Here is a 17,876-nt window from a genome sequence, read left to right as displayed (position 1 = left end):
TAATAAAAACTACCATGAATAATTGAAAATGAGTCCATATGAGGTATTATATGGCAGGAAGTGTCAAACACCTGCTAACTGGACTAGTCCAGAAGATAAAATGATATTAGGACCCGACATGTTGGAAGAAATGGAGTTGGAGGTAAAGAATGTCCGACAGAATCTGAAGGCTACTCAGGGTAGGGAGAAATCGTATGGAAGTAAAAAAATAACTTACAAATAATTCCAAATAGGAGATCACATCTATGTTCAGATAAAACCCAGGAAGAGCACACTACAATGGGGTAGATGTGCTAAGCTAGCACCTCGCTATTGTGGACCTTTCCAGGTCTTAGAGAGAATAAGGCCAATAGCCTATCAACTTTCTCTTCCAAGTTATGTACAAGTTCATTATTTATTTCATGTTTCCCTGTTAAAGAAGTATGTGTATGATTCCAACCACGTTATTAACTGGCAAGATATACAAGAAAGTATAAGTGAATTCTGAAAGGAATGCATCTATCGATGATTGAAGACATGTAAACTAATGATTTTAATGATGCTCGTCAAACTGGACGGGGATTTTTTGGTAGAGCCTCTGCATATTCTTGAACAGAGAGAAACCATGTTGCAGATGTGGGTTATCACCCAGGTTAAAGTGAAATGGAAGCACTTTATCCCAAAAGAGGCCACCTGGGAAGTAGAGGTTGTCATGCGACAAGCATATCCCAATCTGTTTCAAGGGAAAGAATAAAACATCAGGGATGATGTTCTGCTCGACGGGGGGGGAATATGGAACACCCTCAGATGCTGAATTAAATTCTAGAATTACTGTTAATGTTACTATTATTGTTAGTTTCAAGTAAAAAGGAGGAAAACAATTTATGATTTTTTTTTTTTTAAGAAATGGAATAAGGATGTAGACTCATTAACTAATTAAAAAACTTCCAAAAAAAAATGAGGGCAATTATTCCTTTCATTCTGGGTCCTGGAGATAAAATATCTCTTGAGGGATGAGAAGGGGTTAGCCAACAGAAGGAGGCAAGCCGCCTGAGGAAATAAAGAGAAGGAATTTGATTGCTACCGGAGGGTTTTCCTGAGCTGTTTCAAGGCCAGTGGAAACTCTCCAATCATATGAAAATCTGAATGTTCCATGTTGGACTAGGGAAATCCTGAGTTCTGATAACTTAACCTGTAGAGGTTAATATCCCACTGTGCTCGAAAGTGAATGCTAAGGGGGGAACCTGGACGTAATTGCCAATTCCATTGGAAGGGAGGAGGAGACTCATCCCGAATACACTTTCTTAAAGAGTTAAAGAATTCACAGATAAGTAGAGCATTTTGGTGTTCAAAGTATTTTGTGACTATATGCTTATGTTATCTACTGTACATTTTTTACAGGAATTTAAATCTTGCAAGGGTAGCATTTTCTATTGCTTAAAGAAGAATCCCTATTGCTTAATGATTTCTATTATTGGAAGAATTTATGTTGCTTAATGTGAGTTCTGTCAGTTGAATGTCAATAATAAACAATGGTAGATGTATAGAAGAAAAATAAAAAATGAACCTAAGAACAATGTTGTGCATGAGACACGACTATATTATGGTGTGAACAACTTGTACAAAAGTAGAACATTAATTTAAACTGTGATCTTTCATATCAAGGGTTGTTTTAATAATTGAAACTTCTTAAACAAATAGTGTAATGTTAGAAGACATTAAATGATGGTCTAGATCTGACACAATTACAGGTCCTGTTGGAAAGGACAATTTTGGAATTGTTTCTACAACCCGTAGATTTCGCTATCTGCAGGGAGAAGAGAGGAGTTAAACCCTCTAATTGTTGGATATTAAACAGATCAAAATAACTAGAACTTAGTGTAGGTATGGATTCATAAGCTTACAAAAAAGAAGTTCTTGAAATAAATAGTAAACACAGTAATGGGAGTTATGACATGCAAACCTCATCTAAGTAACGTAGAAGGTGAGACAACCCACCTTAGTAAAAGGAAAAGAAAATAATCTAATCTAGGTTTCTCCATCTGTGCATAATGTGGTTGGTGGTTGTGTCTACTACCTGGGTTACCCCAGAGGTCAAGCTATTTCCAAAAGCCTCACTGGTAGTCCTAGGATGGAGACCAATTATGCAATTATTGATGATTTTTCTAATTGAACTAGAAATCCTTCACCCATGAAAAATTAAACAATGCAACTACAATCCATGTTAAATAAATGACTAACAAGTCGCACTGAAATCTAGACAACTTAGATTGATACAAATATGCATAATCACAGGAAATATCTGTCAATGAACATGGCATGGAAATGAAACCTTTCGGCTTACGATTATCTGGGAGATAACAAATTCTCACAATATGGAATCGTTAATTGTATGTCTAAGTGCTAATACCTTGTAAAGGGTGAGTTAATATGTTCATTCAGGACCCCAGAAAAATAAGTATATATGGTTGACCCTAGTAAATAAATATCAGACAACTAAATTTTTTAGCAAAATCATGCAATAGTTAACATATACTAAATGAGATAAAAATATAGCGAGAGCATTCCATAATTATCTGATACGAAATTTCTACATGGTTTGCAATTAAAATTACAAACAAAATTATGTGAGTAAAAATAACCAGAAAATCTTGCCACAACAATAATCCTTATGCTCTTAAACCAACACCGGTAAGACAAACTTGGTGCAGAGAATTAATCGAAAACAAGTAATTCTGTGTAAACCAAGAATATTCCCTAAAAGTTAATTAAATAATTAATAACGATGTAACAAAACCAAGGAACCAGTTTGAACTGATAATAGAAAATAAATGGTTATACACAATAAAATTGAAATGAAAACCAGAGATAAACCGTTTGTGCATAACAGTATAGAGCAAGGAAAAGTGTAATAATGTGTAGGCCTTGGGCCAAACCAGCAAGAGAAGGCCAAAGGGGTTACAGAATTGCCAAGTCCTCTCATATTCGATAAGATTCATACATTCAGATGAAATAAAAATGAGTAAACCCTTAACATTGCTGAGTGAAATCATAACCCACACAAAACTAGAGAGTGCATGTAGCATAACTAGTAGCCAACCTGGCATTCCATGAGGTTGGGTTGTTGCCAAAATCTTGGAAGCAACTATTGTCGCAAAGCCCATGGAGATTGATTGGTTTACCTGTAATAGAAAACCCAAAACCCTAGTCATTACTGCAGAAAAAGGAAAGAAGATAAGTGCACTTAAACAATGACAAGGTAAAAATCCTTGGTTACCTAAGTCTGTCATAAGGACGACTGCAAGAAGGGAACCAGACATTCTGAACTGCGACTGTCACCGGTGGGTAAGTCTGCTTCATACTAATATGGGAGAAGGGACAAAAAGTGAGCATCTCAAGGATAAATCAAGGGAAAACACTAGAAAACATGTCGACCCATCAGCTAAACCTGAGGAACTTTGTAATGGCTGTATCAATTAAATACTGTGATGACATTTGGATAGTTTTAAGGCTGCAGGAAGTAGGGGCGAGAAGGGTTTGCAGAGCCATTTTCTTGATGGGGTGTTGCAATGAGTGAGTATCCTCAACAATCCATCCGGAGGTGGTTACCCTAACTCTGACTAGAGTTACCTGAGCCGTCAGATCTTCCAAATGAACAACAACTGTGGGATGGATTCCATGTGGAAATCGAGTTGAGCGCACCTGGAGGGAACAAGGATGGCCTCGGGAACTATCCACAACACTCCACGATCATTAAACGCATTAATGGTTCATAAATATTAAAACCATGATAATCAATGTACATAGCCCTATCGTATATCAAGTTGCAAATGAATGATTATTAGGAATTGAACCTTGTGCATACTATAATCAAATTCAAGAGTTATGACTTGACTATTTAGTCAATATAATATTAGACTTAAAGTTATATGGAATGCAATCTAATACTAATTATGATTAGTGATTAGGTGGTCTTTAATTTTTTTATGTATGTATGAATATGTATGAAATTGACTTTGGGTTAAGTAGTTAGGTGTTACAAGTGGTATCAGAGGCACAGGTTACAACATTATGGCCTCTAGGAAAATAATAAACAAAGTGTTAATGTTGCACAAAGAGAGAGAGAGAGAGAATTAACTGAAGCAGTATGAGGAGGTGACTTGGGACACCTTCCAAAAATATTTTAAGGACAAATATCTAACTGAAAGATTTTATGATGAAAAGGAAAAGTAGTTTCATGATTTGAAATTAGGAAAATAGTCCAAGGATGAGTTTGTAACTAAATTCACTTCTTTGTCACGCTACGTTCCTTAGATATGGGAAGAAAAGGAAAAAGTGCAGTGTTTTATCAGTAGTCTACCAAATTTTATGAAGGTAAGGTTGGAGTTCAATAATCCCAAGAAGATGGATGAAACCATAAGAAACACCCATATTTTTTATCAGTAGATGTGGAAGAAAGGAGAAAGTGGTAAAAGTTGGTCAGTTAAAAAGGAGTAGAGGAATTTTCCAAGTATCCATAAAAACACCAGACGCCGTTGAACAAAATCAGGTCCTAGGAAACTTGTGGGAGGAAATCTGGGAAAAATTTAGCAGTGGAGTAGAGCAATAAATAAGTTTAAGCCAGCTGAAGCATCGAAGAAATTTGAATTTGCACAGTCACAGAAGTCATCATTACAATGTTGGGGTTGTGGGGAACACCACCACTATAAGAATTGTCCTCACTGCATTAAAACTGAGCTTATTGCAAGCATCCAAGAAGCCTCTACAGTAGGGGCTGTGGCCAGAAATATTCCAAAGATTAATGCTGCTTTTGAAGATCATAAGGCGAAATATCAACACTCCATGATAGAGTTTCAAGGTGAGATAACTAACCAAACTATCTCTATTTTAATTGACATAGGAGCAAGTCTTATTTATATTAGTCCAAAAATAGTTGAGTTGTGTCACCTTTTAAGTACTAAGTTTAAAAATTCATGGCTGGTGCAACTGGCCACTAGGGTGAAACGTAAGGTGACAACCAAGATAGAGAGTTGTCTTATGGAGATTGGAGGGCAACATGTTAAGGTAAACCTGAATATATTACATTTAGGATCATATGATGTGTTAATAGGAATGGACTGGATGGAAGGACATTGGTCCCTAGAAAATTGTAAGGAAAAGACCATTAGTTTCCTCACATAGGAAGGAAGCAGACAAGAAATCCAGGGAATTAAAATGAATGTTAAGTTGCAATCCATTTCTACTAATCAGCGGAAAAAATACGCCCGGAAAGGCTACCAAATTTTTTCTATTCAAGTGGGTTATGCTAACACCAAGGATAATTTAGCTACTTTAGAAAACATGACTCCATGATGGTGGTGGTGGACAAAGTAAGTAAACTTCTCATTTCATTCCTGTTAAATCTACTTATAAAACTATGGAAATTGTAGATATTTTTATGAAAGAAATACTTTGGCTGCATGACATAACAAAACTGGTGATTTCAGATAGGGATGTAAAGTTTATGTCCACATTTTGGAAAACCCTCCTTACAGGTGTTGGCTACGTGGGGCCTGACCTAGGTTCAACGTTAGTTAGCCAAACAAATCCCTACACTATTGGCCCTTTCGGCATCATCCCGCAGAGCGTAGACCAAAGTCTCACATGAAGCAGTATGGGGGGATGCTGGAACCAAGTTTTCACACCATGAGATGGTCATGATGTCAACTTATAATTTTTGTTCCTGCTTTCATGCAGGTCACCAAGTTCTAGGGCTCTATCAGTCTAGCCATTTATTCCACCCTTCGGTACCTTCGCGAAGGGGTACAATCGACCTTCGCACAACCCTAACCTGCGATTCAAGTTCTTTCGTGCTGCGAGGACAACGTATAAGTTATATTAAGTGTCTTACTTATCTTATTCAATGATCACACTTAGCACCGTGTAATCTGATATTCTTACTTGCGTTCATTTAACCAATATAATCACATATATTCGTGCATCACATGAACATTATATATTAAACCCAAAACACAATATAACCAGATGTATTAACAAGAAATAGATACACAGAATTTGTAGAATACTTCTCTTTATTGATATCTTTAGATTATTACAGACTCTATCCACCCTGCGCACATAGCTGCAGGGGTCCACACACTCAGCTGTGGACTTCCACCCTAGGCCTCTGCGCACTCAGCTGCAAAGCCTCTACCTACACTAAGACCCGGAACTTAGACTTCTCTTCCAAGACTCCAAGCCTTGTCTTCCACTACCAAAAACTTATGACTACTTAGAGCTTACTTACTTAGCTCTTTTTATACAATCCTATGGTTTGTAGACCATGGGTAGATCTTTACAGCCGACTTTACACTTTACAAAATAAGGGTGGACAACCCTTTATGACTCATGACACCTTCGTGATCCGGAACCACAAAATGCGGAGACTTTAAAACTTTATTACAAAATTTGACCCAAAACATGGGCTTTTAGCCCCAAAATTATCCTTGGGGGATATCGTTCCCAACAATAGGGTTAGGTATGCAGATTCATTTTAGTACCACCTATCACCCTCAAATAGATGGACAAACTGAGCGATTAAACCAAGTTTTGGAAGATATGCTACGAATGTATGTAATGTAGCAACCAACCAAATGGGAGGAATACCTTCATTTGGTTGAATTTTACTATAATAACAGCTACCACGAATCATTGAAAATGGGTCCATATGAGGTATTATATGGCAAGAAGTGTCGAACACCTACTAACTGGAGTAGTTCAGAAGATAAAATGATATTAGGACGCGACATGTTGGTAGAAATGGAGTTGGACATAAATAAGGTCCGTCGAAATTTGAAGGTTGCTCAAGATAGGTAGAAAGCATATGCAAATAAAAAAGGACAAAGAATTCTAGATAGAAGATCATGTCTATGCTCAGATAAAACCTAGGAAGAGCACCCTACAATGTGGTAGTTGTGCTAAGCTAGCACCTCGCTATTGTGGACCTTTCTAGGTCGTAGAAAGGATCAAGGTGAAAGGATTTTACCCACATCCATAGAATAAGAAATTCCAGGTGATATCCCTTCCAGGAATAAGAATCAATTTCTTCTCGGTAGAACAGATCAAAGTTCTTATTATCAAAATAATTTGAACTGTTCCAAGAACCCAACATGCATTTTCCAATTCCAGATATCGGAACAAAGACTGAAAGCAGCAACCAGAGATCGAACTCCATAGTGGGAAATCCCGTGATTTGAGCCTAAAAGTATGGGATATCATAGGCTTCCCTTAGTTCGGCCAGTAGCCTATCAGCTTGCTCTTCAAAGTTATATAAGGTTTCGTAATGTATTTTATGTTTCCCTTTAAAAGAAGTATGTGTATGATCCCAGACACCTTATTAACTGGAAAGATATACAAGTATAAATGAATTATGAAAAAATGCATGTATCAATGATTGAAGACATGTAAACTAACAATTTTAATGATGCTTGATAGGTCGAACCAAATGGGGAAATTCTGGTAGAGCCTCTTCGTATTCTCAAATAGTAAGAAACCACATTGCGAAAGCGGGTTATCACCCACGTTAAAGTGCAATGGAAGAACTTTAGCCCAGAAGAGGCCACCTAGGAGGACGAGGTTGTCATGTGACAAGCATATCTCGGTCTGTTTCAAGGGAAGGAATGAACAACTGAACGGTGTTATGCTCGAGGGGGGGAAGATGTAACACCCTTAGATGTTGAAGTAAATTCTAGAACTATTGTTAATGTTTTTATTATTGTTAGTTGCAAGTAAAAAGGAGGAAAACAGTTTATGAAAAACAATAATAAATTTTATTATGTGATAATTCTAAAGAAAATTTGTTAAGAAGTGGAATAAGGATGAGGACTCATTAACTAATTGAAAAACTTCCAAAAAATAGTTGAGGACAACAATTCCTTTCATTCTAGGTCCCGGAGATAAAAGATCTCCTGAGGGATGAGAAGGGGTCAGCCACCAGAAGGAGGTAGAACCACTTGAGGAAAGAAAGTTAAGGAATGCGAATGTTGTTGGAGTGTTGTCCTAAGCTGGTTCTGGGCCAGTGGAAACTCTTTAGTAAATGAAAATATGAATGTTCTAGGTTGGACTGGGGAAGTCCTACGGACTGGGGAAGTCCTATGGTCTGAGAACTTAAACATGTAGAGGTTAATGTCCCACTGTGCTGGAAAGTGAATGCTAGGGGGTGAACCTGGATGTAATTTCCAGTTCCGTTGGAAGGGAGGAGCAGACTCATCCCGAATACACTTTCTTAAATAGCTAAAGAATTCACAGATAACTAGAGTATTTTGGTGTTCAAATTATTTTGTGACTATATGATTCTGTTATCTACCATACAATTTTTACAGGAATTTAAATCTTATAAGGGTAGCATTTTATATTGATTAAAGAAGAATCCTTGTTGCTTAATCATTTCTATTGTTGGAAAAATTGATGTTACTTAATGTGATTTTTGTCAGTTGAATGTCAATAATAAACAATGGTAGATATATAGAAGAAAAATGAAAAATGAACCTGAGAACATTGTTGTGCGTGAGACATGACTATATTATGGTGTGAACAACTTGTAGAGAAGTAGAACAATAATTTAAACATTGATCCTTCAGATCAAAGGTGTTTTAATAATTAAAACTGCTTAAAAAAATAGTGTGACGCCAAACGCTGGTGTAAATCTGACAATATTGGAAAGGACAATTTTGGGATTGTCTCTACAACACATAGATTTCCCTATCTATAGGAAGAAGAGAGGATTAAAAACCTCTAATTGTTAGATATGAAACAGATCAAAATAATTGGAACTTAGTGTATGTTTGGCTTCATAAAGTTACATAAAAGAAACTCTTGAAATAAATAGTAAACACAACAATGGGAGTTATGACATGAAAACCTAATCCAAGTAATGTAGATGACAACAACTTATTATCCTTTCAAATATATTGTTTTCAATCTCTGAGTTCATCCATGGTTACAAAGAACTACAAGGAGATCTTTGAGGATCACATTCAACATCAAGACAATCATAGCCTCCAATGAGTTAGGCTTGTATTGAACCAGATTCACTGCATGATGTTTTAGTAATGTGGTGATGTCTATTTATATACATGACATGAATTAATACTATTAACAATATCTGCGGAGGCAACCTAATATGGCACATTTTTGAAGAATTTTGAAAAAAATGAATTTACATATTTTATATTTTTTTAAACTAAAAGAAATATTCTGAGTATCTCATTTTGTATGGTAAGCTATTTTTATAATTAACATTAGTATGTTATATTTTAATAGATTCTAAATTATATTTTTTTTAAATAATAAAAAATTAAATTATATTTTCATTTTTTAATATTTATAGTTTAGTATTATTTTAATTTAATAGAGTTCAGGCTTCTGTGATCCATATCAATTTAGAGAGAGATTTTTCGGCGAAAATCACATGGAAATTCATTTGTCGAATAATTAAGTATAATTTTAATTTAATTAAATAATTTGTATTATAAGTGTAATGAGAATTTTAAATAAAACAAAAAAATAATTATGAAAAATTTCTGAAATAAAAGTATGTCACTTGTAACTAAAACAAAATTTAAATTTAAATAGTTTTTCAAATAAAAATTTACGTCATGTAGGAGGGGTGCACAACATATCTGTTTTGTTGGTGCGACTCTCTCGGAAAATGAATGCACAACTGTGGCACCAACGCAGGCATTTGGTTGTGTTGCTACCTTTCCTTGTTAGTCATTATCAAATTTTTTTTCTCAAGTAGTTTACCTTACTAATTTGGTCTTACCTAGTTTCGGAAAAACATTTACTTCTTGTTATATAGTCAAATATGTTACTAACGCAGGCAAACAGAAAGAAAACAAAGCCTCTCCACCACACAAACTACACTAGCTTGACTATATTACTATCAAACTTATCTTGACAAAGATTCTCGGGAAATGAATGCACACTCGCAACCCATTTTTTCTAACGTCCTTCGCAATAGAGTCTCGACCAATGTAGACATCATCCGGCCCTTATTATTCTAATCTAGATTCCTGAAATCACAGCTTATCTCTCAATTTAAATAATAATAAGCTTTATTATTATGAATTTTACACTACTACAATTTCAGGGTATCACTTGACTTCCATTTAATATATAATCGCTTTGACCATTGTTGATAAAGATTGTAGGATCAACAATATTGACACCTCGGCTGGGCTTTCTCAACAAGAGTGTAAGTAATGAACCATCCTATGAACCAATCACTCTTTGTCGAATATTTCACTTTCGGCTATTTCGGCTATTTGCTAGAATGGAAGTATGGATACTGAATCTGTTCAAACACACGAGAATTGATGTTTTGAACATGGAACTTCAGTGTAAGAACCACCAACCCTTTTTATAACCATAATTAAAAAAAATAAAAACTAGTTCTACTCACACCCTAACTTAATTTCACATTCCATAAAAACTTTTTCACCACTCACAAACTTATTTTCACCTTTAAACAAAAATATTTAATTACTTTTAACAAAACAACCTCATAAATTCCTTTTCTCATAAATAAAAAAATAAAAAATAAATAAATTAATCCCTTATATCTCCTTTAAGCCATACTCACTTTACTCTTCATAATAGAATAAGTGGTGAATAAAATAGTTAACTATTTCATTCACTTTGAGGCCCACTATATTGAATCTTTTACGGGGAGACGATTTTCACGCCACCCCTATATTTAGTGAAATGAATCAAACTGCAAACAATGCATGCACAACCCTGATCAAGGTACGCGTGGATAACCACTTTGACAAAACGACGTGTCCGATCTTTAACCACTCAGATTTGGATTAGGCCTCACATATCTCAGCCTTCATATGCACCAGATTCTTTGTTGCATGCAGATTTTTCTGGGCCAAGGATAGGAAAAATAACGTTGTAAACAGATTTACCAAAAAGAAACGAATATATCTTCAAATCAATTCAAAGCTCTCCCTGTGTTTCCCCCGAGAAGCAATAAAACTCAAAGTTTTTTTTATGTTTCTCTGGTCTGATACCATGTTAAAAAATAGAGAGATCAAAGAGAGGGATTAATCACACAATATCAAATATATTGTAATATTTTTATTCATCATAATAGTTACATATATATATAAGATAAAAATATCTGATTTCCACAAGAATATAATTCATATTTACTAAATAACTTCTAATAAACACTTGGGAATTCTTAATAACAACTCATATAAACCTTATGAAATCTTCAAAGGATTTCTTCATCGCTCATGTAAATTGCTCCCAGAATATGATATGATTGCTGATGATTTATCAAAAAAAGGCCTGTTCTCACAATGCGGAATTTGGAACATGAGCATCACTGTGGGGACTGTCATGCATCAAGTTCAATAATTCTCAATGCTGGGTATATAGGAGTCTCAATGTCCTGGTATGTATCATGATCCTATCTATTTATCAGTTGTTACATGCTCAGGGACCTCTTTTATTCCATATCTCTGATTATGAGTTTACTACTCTTTTGCATATTGTATATGTATATCCATATATGATTGACATGTTCCTATATATTGTATAGCGGAAGCAAAATTTTTTCTTTTTCTTTCCCTATACCATACTTTTCTATATCAAAACTTCTGTAGCGGAATTATATTAATATATACAACTTTTTTTCGTATTGAAAAAAAAAAAACTTTCTTTTTTATTTACTCATCGAATTAATATCTATTTATATCTCGAAGTACTTAAACAAAACAGAATTGCTCACTAATTTTCAATAATCATTCGAAGTCACATTTCTGGCAAATTTCAAGGTCATCAACATTTCATTTGAATTAACTTTTCGGAACATATATATAAAAAAAAAACACCGTATAAAACCAACTACAAATAATAGTTAAATAACACTCACAGTTACATGCAATGCTCCTCCTCGGATACAGTTAAATAACACTCACAGTTACATGCAATGCTCCTCCTCGGATACATTAGCGCATATTAGCGCAGCCACCATATTTCTTTCAAACTAAAAACGACATATTAGCGCAGCCACCATATTTCTTTCAAACTAAAAACGACATATTAGCGCAGCCACCAACCATCTATATGTCAACTACAAAAATTAATTTTCTTCTATCCATCTGAAAGAATACATAACAAAAATCAGTCTTAAAAAAAAACAAACAAACAAACATATAAACATAGTAACTTGTAAAAGGCAAGACTTTACCAAATTGAACTTGGTTTTTCTAACATGTCTCCTCTCAGTGATTATTATTTTTCCACCCTACAACCAAGGCCCAAAACTTGCAAAAGGCAAGACCTTACCAAATTGAACTTGGTTTTTCTAACTTGGTTTTTCTAACATGTCTCCTGTCAGTGATTATTATTTTTCCACCCTACAACCAAGGCCCAAAACTACCGATCAGTAGATTTTAAATATATTCACAACATAACATTCCAGCACGGCTATGCACAATTTGTATATCCATCTGAAAATACTTCTCATCTATGCACGTGAACACAAAAGAAAGATCAAGAAAAAAAACCTTCAACAACATACACTACAATCAACCATAAAAATGCACAACAATTGATCCACAAGGTATAAAATGAAAATCAACCAAGTGAAATGCAAAATAAAAAAATAGATTAAAACAGAGAAAAATAAAATAAAAATTGAAACATAGGAAAATTAAAAAAAGATGGCACATCCAAAATTATTTAAATAAAAAAAAAAAACAAATAGAACAGGGACAAGATAGGAATTATACAGAAATTACTGTAATAAAAAATATATATAAATTATAGAGCATTAATTAAGGAACAGTCATTAAATAGCATGAAAATATACCCAAATTATAGTCAATGAAAAAAAAAACATCTTGAATATGCACAAACAAAAGAAAATCTCAAGATGCTTATGTTTTTGTGTGCCCTGCTAGATTGGATGGCCGCAGTCTAACAAGACTATTTTTTGCCTTGAAAATCATAGAAATTCTGGTTATATTTTTTATAAAATTTGGTAGGAATTTTTCTAAATCTTGGTTATAGTTGTCAATATTCAATATTTTGGGTGTGTTAGAGGTTTTTGATGATGCTGAATCTATTTCCACCATCAAAAACATGATTCAAACACTGCTACTACATGATGTTTTGAATACTTTTTTGAATAGGGTTTCACATCAACCATAAAGTTCCACTTCAAAATATTAATATATATTTTGGCATCCATTGCAATACATATTCCAAAGAAAAGAAGACGACACAAGACCGGCCAAGTTCTGTAGTGTCACAAGTTTCTTCATATCTCAATCACATACTCTATTCAAAAGCCAAAACACAGTAGTTGGTAGCATTTATTTCTGGAAACAAAAATAGTAAGGTATCAAGCAAACAAAACAAACTTAAACAAAAATAGTAAGCAGAACAAACCAAATAAGAACAAAGATAGTAAGGCAAACAAAATGAAAACAACAAGCAGGAAGCAGACTATGTACATGGCATGGGGCGCAACCCGACCTACTGGAAATAATGCTTGAGATCTTGTCCGTTGACAGGAAGGTTGTCAACCATCCCGTCAAGTGATTGCAGATGGTATGTGTGTGGGCCAAGCTTCTCCTGAACTCTGTACGGACCAATCCACAGGGACTGGAACTTCGTATGTTTGTCTTTGTCTTCATGGGACTTATCCCATTTAAGTACCAAGTCACCAACACCGAAGATAGCTTTCCCTATAGACTTCTTACCAAACCATCTCTTGATACGGTTCTGGTGGAGTGCGAATTTTTCTTTTTCTTTCATCCTTTCTTCCCGAAGCTTATGGAGCATCCATCCTACATTGAACTAGCTGACAAGGCTTGCCTTGGGATTCTTGGGAAAGTTGAAGTGCAGGCAAGTAGATATTGGGCGGAAAGATGGCTTCTTTACCATAGACCAGTAAGTATGGTGAGGTATTCAGAGAGATCTTGGGTGTTACACAGTCAACCCATAATGCATTCGTCAGGGCGGTATGCCAGTTGCACTGCTTAGAGAAAACGATTTTTTTTATTATGTGGATGAGGTATTTAGTTGTGGATTTTGCTAAACCATTTCCTTGCGGGTAATAATTAGATGAGTGTTTCAGCACAATACCATTATGTAATGCAAAATCATAAAGTTTCAAAGACAAAAAGTATGTTGCATTATAAAAAACAAGTGATATCGAAACGCCGAAGTGTGAAATGATGTTCTACTGGAGGAAGTTGATGACCTTCTAATCATTCACTTGTTTGAGCAGAACTTCTTCTGTCCACTAAGTAAAGTAATCAGTTGCTGTTAGAATATAGCAGTGTTTCTTTGACGAATGTGGGAAGATTTCCACAATGATATCTAGGCCCCACTATTGGAATGGTTTAGTCACTGCAACAAGGTGCAGTGGGGCTGCTAATCTTTGTGTCCTGTAGGCACATTACTGATAGACCGGGAAATTGCGGGCATAAGCATGTGCATCCTTGAATAATCTGGGCCAGTAGAAACCAACTCGCATAAATTGTGCACACTGGTGTTTCCCACAAGGTGACCCCCGGCAGGTCTGTCATGCAGATCTTGTAGTACCTTCTTGATTTCATGTGCCTCCAGGCACCTGAGCAAAACTTTGTTATTGTGCTTCATGTAAAGCACTCCATGCACCAACTGATATGCGAAGGCTTTGAGGCGTAATGCCCTCTTTTGTTTGATAGAAAAGTGAGAGGGTATGGTGTCGTGCTCAAGGTACTAGCGCACATCTGTGTACCAAGAGGTTTCCTCTTCAGTGGGTGTTGCTTGCCTTATATCATACATCTTAATTTCTTGCTCCCAGTTGGCGAGCTCTTCTTCACTCTCCGGTGTGTGTCCTACTTCAGCTGCAAGTTTGCATAGCCTGTGTCCTTTGATCGTGTGAACTAGCTTGATTTCAAGATCATACTCTTGCAAGCCTATCATCTAGTTCACACATCATTCACCCAGTTCTTGTTGTACAAGCAATGTGCAGACTATTGGGTGAGGGACGAAGACTGTGCAGTGGTTCTTCAGCAAGTAGGGCCTAAAGTGTTTCACCGCCTTGTAAACTACATATGCTTGCTTGTCAATCGTAGGTATTTGAGTTCTGGTCCCTGCATGCTTGCACTCATGAAGCATATTGGGCATTCATGGTTCGTTTCATCCTTATGAGTGAGTACTGTAGTGAACAAATTATCAGAGGTGAAGGTGTATAACATCAAATCCTTTTTGAAGTTTTGGATGTAGAGTGCAGGCACTTTTGCAGTGGCCTACTTGATCCAGGTGAATGCATACTCTTCCATCTTTCCCTAGTTGTAGACTGCATCTTTCTTGATCATTTCATGCATGGGCTTGACTATATGTGCATAATCCAAGATGAACTTCCAAAGTAAGTTTATCTTGCACAAGAAGGACTGCATAGATTTCTTGTTAACTAGGTAAGGAATCTGTGCAATAGTCTGAACCCGGTCTCGGTCCACCTTGATCCTACTTTTGGCAACAATGTGTCTGAGAAGATTCTCCTTAAACACTGTGAATACGCTCTTTTTGGGACTCAAGGATATCCTGTATCTCCAGCATCACTCAAAGATTTTCTTTAGATGGCATATGTGATCCTCTCATCCTTTTGAGAACATAGTCACATTGTCGAGGTATACCACTATGCTCTGTCCGATGAGTCCATGAAAAACGATGTCCATGGCATGTTGAAAGGTTGCGTTTGCATTTATAAGCCCAAAGGGCATTCGTCTATAAGTGAATGTACCCCACTTGTTACAGAAGGTAGTCTTAAGTCTGTCAGGTTCTACTACTAGAACCTAATTATATCCTGAAAAATCGTCGAGAAGAGAAAACATTTGTGCCCCAGATACTATTTGTAGGATGTGGTCCATGGACGGCACGGGGTAGTTGTCTTTTTTCTGAGGTGCGGTTCACGTTCTAGAAATCAACACACAATCGGATTTCCCTAGACTTCTTTTGTATAGGAACAAGGTTTGAAACCCACATGGAATGAAAAACTTTGTATATGATCCATGCATCCAACAGCTTAGTGAGCTCTTTCTGTATGAGGGGTTCAAGTGACGGATGGACTTTCCTCAACTTCTACTGATATGGCTTGAACCCTTCTTTGATCGGAATAACATGTTGGATGATTTGCGTGTCATAGGTTTTCAAATCATCATATGTCTACATGAACACATCTCGGTACTGTTTGAACAAGCAGACAAAGGCCTTCTGCTCTTGCTGTGTGCAACATGTACCAAGATTGACAAACTTTGGATCTTGTTTTCTTCCCAAGTCGATCAGTTCATGCATCATGGTGGAACTGTGGGTCTTGTTGTTCCTCGGCCCCTGAAAAAGTTTTTGCAAGTCATAAAACTTTTCTAATGTTGCCACACTCTTTGGGATATGGTGGCCTTTCATTCTGTTTATAGAGAGTGCTCGTGCTCGTCATCATCTATCGTCGCATCTTTGAAGGTGCTAGCATTGGCCATGAAATTCAGTATCTGTTGATCATCATTAAACACGTGTAAATTAGTTATGTTATCTGGGATAGATGATTTGTACAAAATTTCAATAGTAAATCTATCCCTAATTAGTGACATTCTTGAAGCTGTGTTTGCCAGAGCATTGGCCGCTTCATTACACGTATGTGGTACAACAATGATGTTGAATGCTTGGAAGTTAGAGATTAGCCTCCAATCCTCTTGCTAGTAACTTTTGAGATGTGATGAAAAATAGTGAATGGTGTTATGTACCTATCGTACCACTATCTATGAATCATCTACCACTTTGAGCGCGACCACGTTGACGTTGATGGTTTTCTGCAAGCCCAACACGAGTGCTTCATACTCAATAATATTGTTCATGCACTCGAACTTTAAGTGACTTGAAACTAGATGCTTCCTGTTGTATGGGTTGATCAAGACACACCTGACTCCTGAGCTGTCCTGTGTCTTTAATCCGTCAACGTACAAGGTCCACAACTTTTCTGTACACAGACTGCTTGATGTGCTAGTACTACTGCCACAACTGTTGCTACTGCTACTGCTACTATTGGTATAATGCACTGTACATGTTTCATTACCATCAGCTAGGCAAGGAAGGAGTCCCAACTGCATGTCTAGTGGGGTAGGGGCTGGCCGTGCAGGATAACACCCCAATGCTGTTTCCAAGAGGCAGTTGTCAAACATGAGTTTTGAAAATGGAAACAATTCATTCTCACCGTTAAGGGGAGTGATGTTATGCTTCATATACCTCTTGGACACTACTCAAATTTGGTTGCATTTTACCTTGTACAAAAGCCACATGTGCGACCAATCTATAGCAATATATCTGTCCAGCTTGCTAGACCAGTCTCTGCTGAGTAGTAGATCGTATGCTTCCAGTATGTCCACAACAACTATGTTGATGCATTGGTGGACTCGACCATCATGAGATAGTCGTATGATCATGTCTCATAGTTCGCCAATGGCTGGTACCAATGTTCGATCAAGTTGGATGATTCGTACGGATATCTCACTCCAATGTGGGTTGATAATTTTTTGCAATGGAGAGCGCCATGACGTTGGCTGCCATGTCAGAATCAATCAAGCATTTGTGAACATTGTAGTTAAAATTTTCAAATGATAGCAGCAATGGAGGGAAACCTGATTTTGCTTCTTTTGTTGGGAGTGTATTGAACATAGTAGAAAGTGATATGGGAGGTGTGCTTGCTCCCTTGCTAGTAGAGGTTGCGTTGTTTGTTGCTATCTATCCCAATGCACGCAATAAGATGTCTCGCTAACTCTGGATTTTGGCTAACTCGAACAAACTGATATTCGCCCAAGTTTTCTTCATATCCTCTAAAATGTTTTAGTCCATAGGTG

This window comes from Pinus tabuliformis, chromosome 2_2 (assembly GCF_031772625.1).
Source record: "Pinus tabuliformis cultivar Carrire ecotype Pingquan chromosome 2_2, CPIR1, whole genome shotgun sequence".
Classification (NCBI taxonomy): Eukaryota; Viridiplantae; Streptophyta; class Pinopsida; order Pinales; family Pinaceae; genus Pinus; species Pinus tabuliformis.
Note: the sequence above shows the minus strand (reverse complement) of the source record.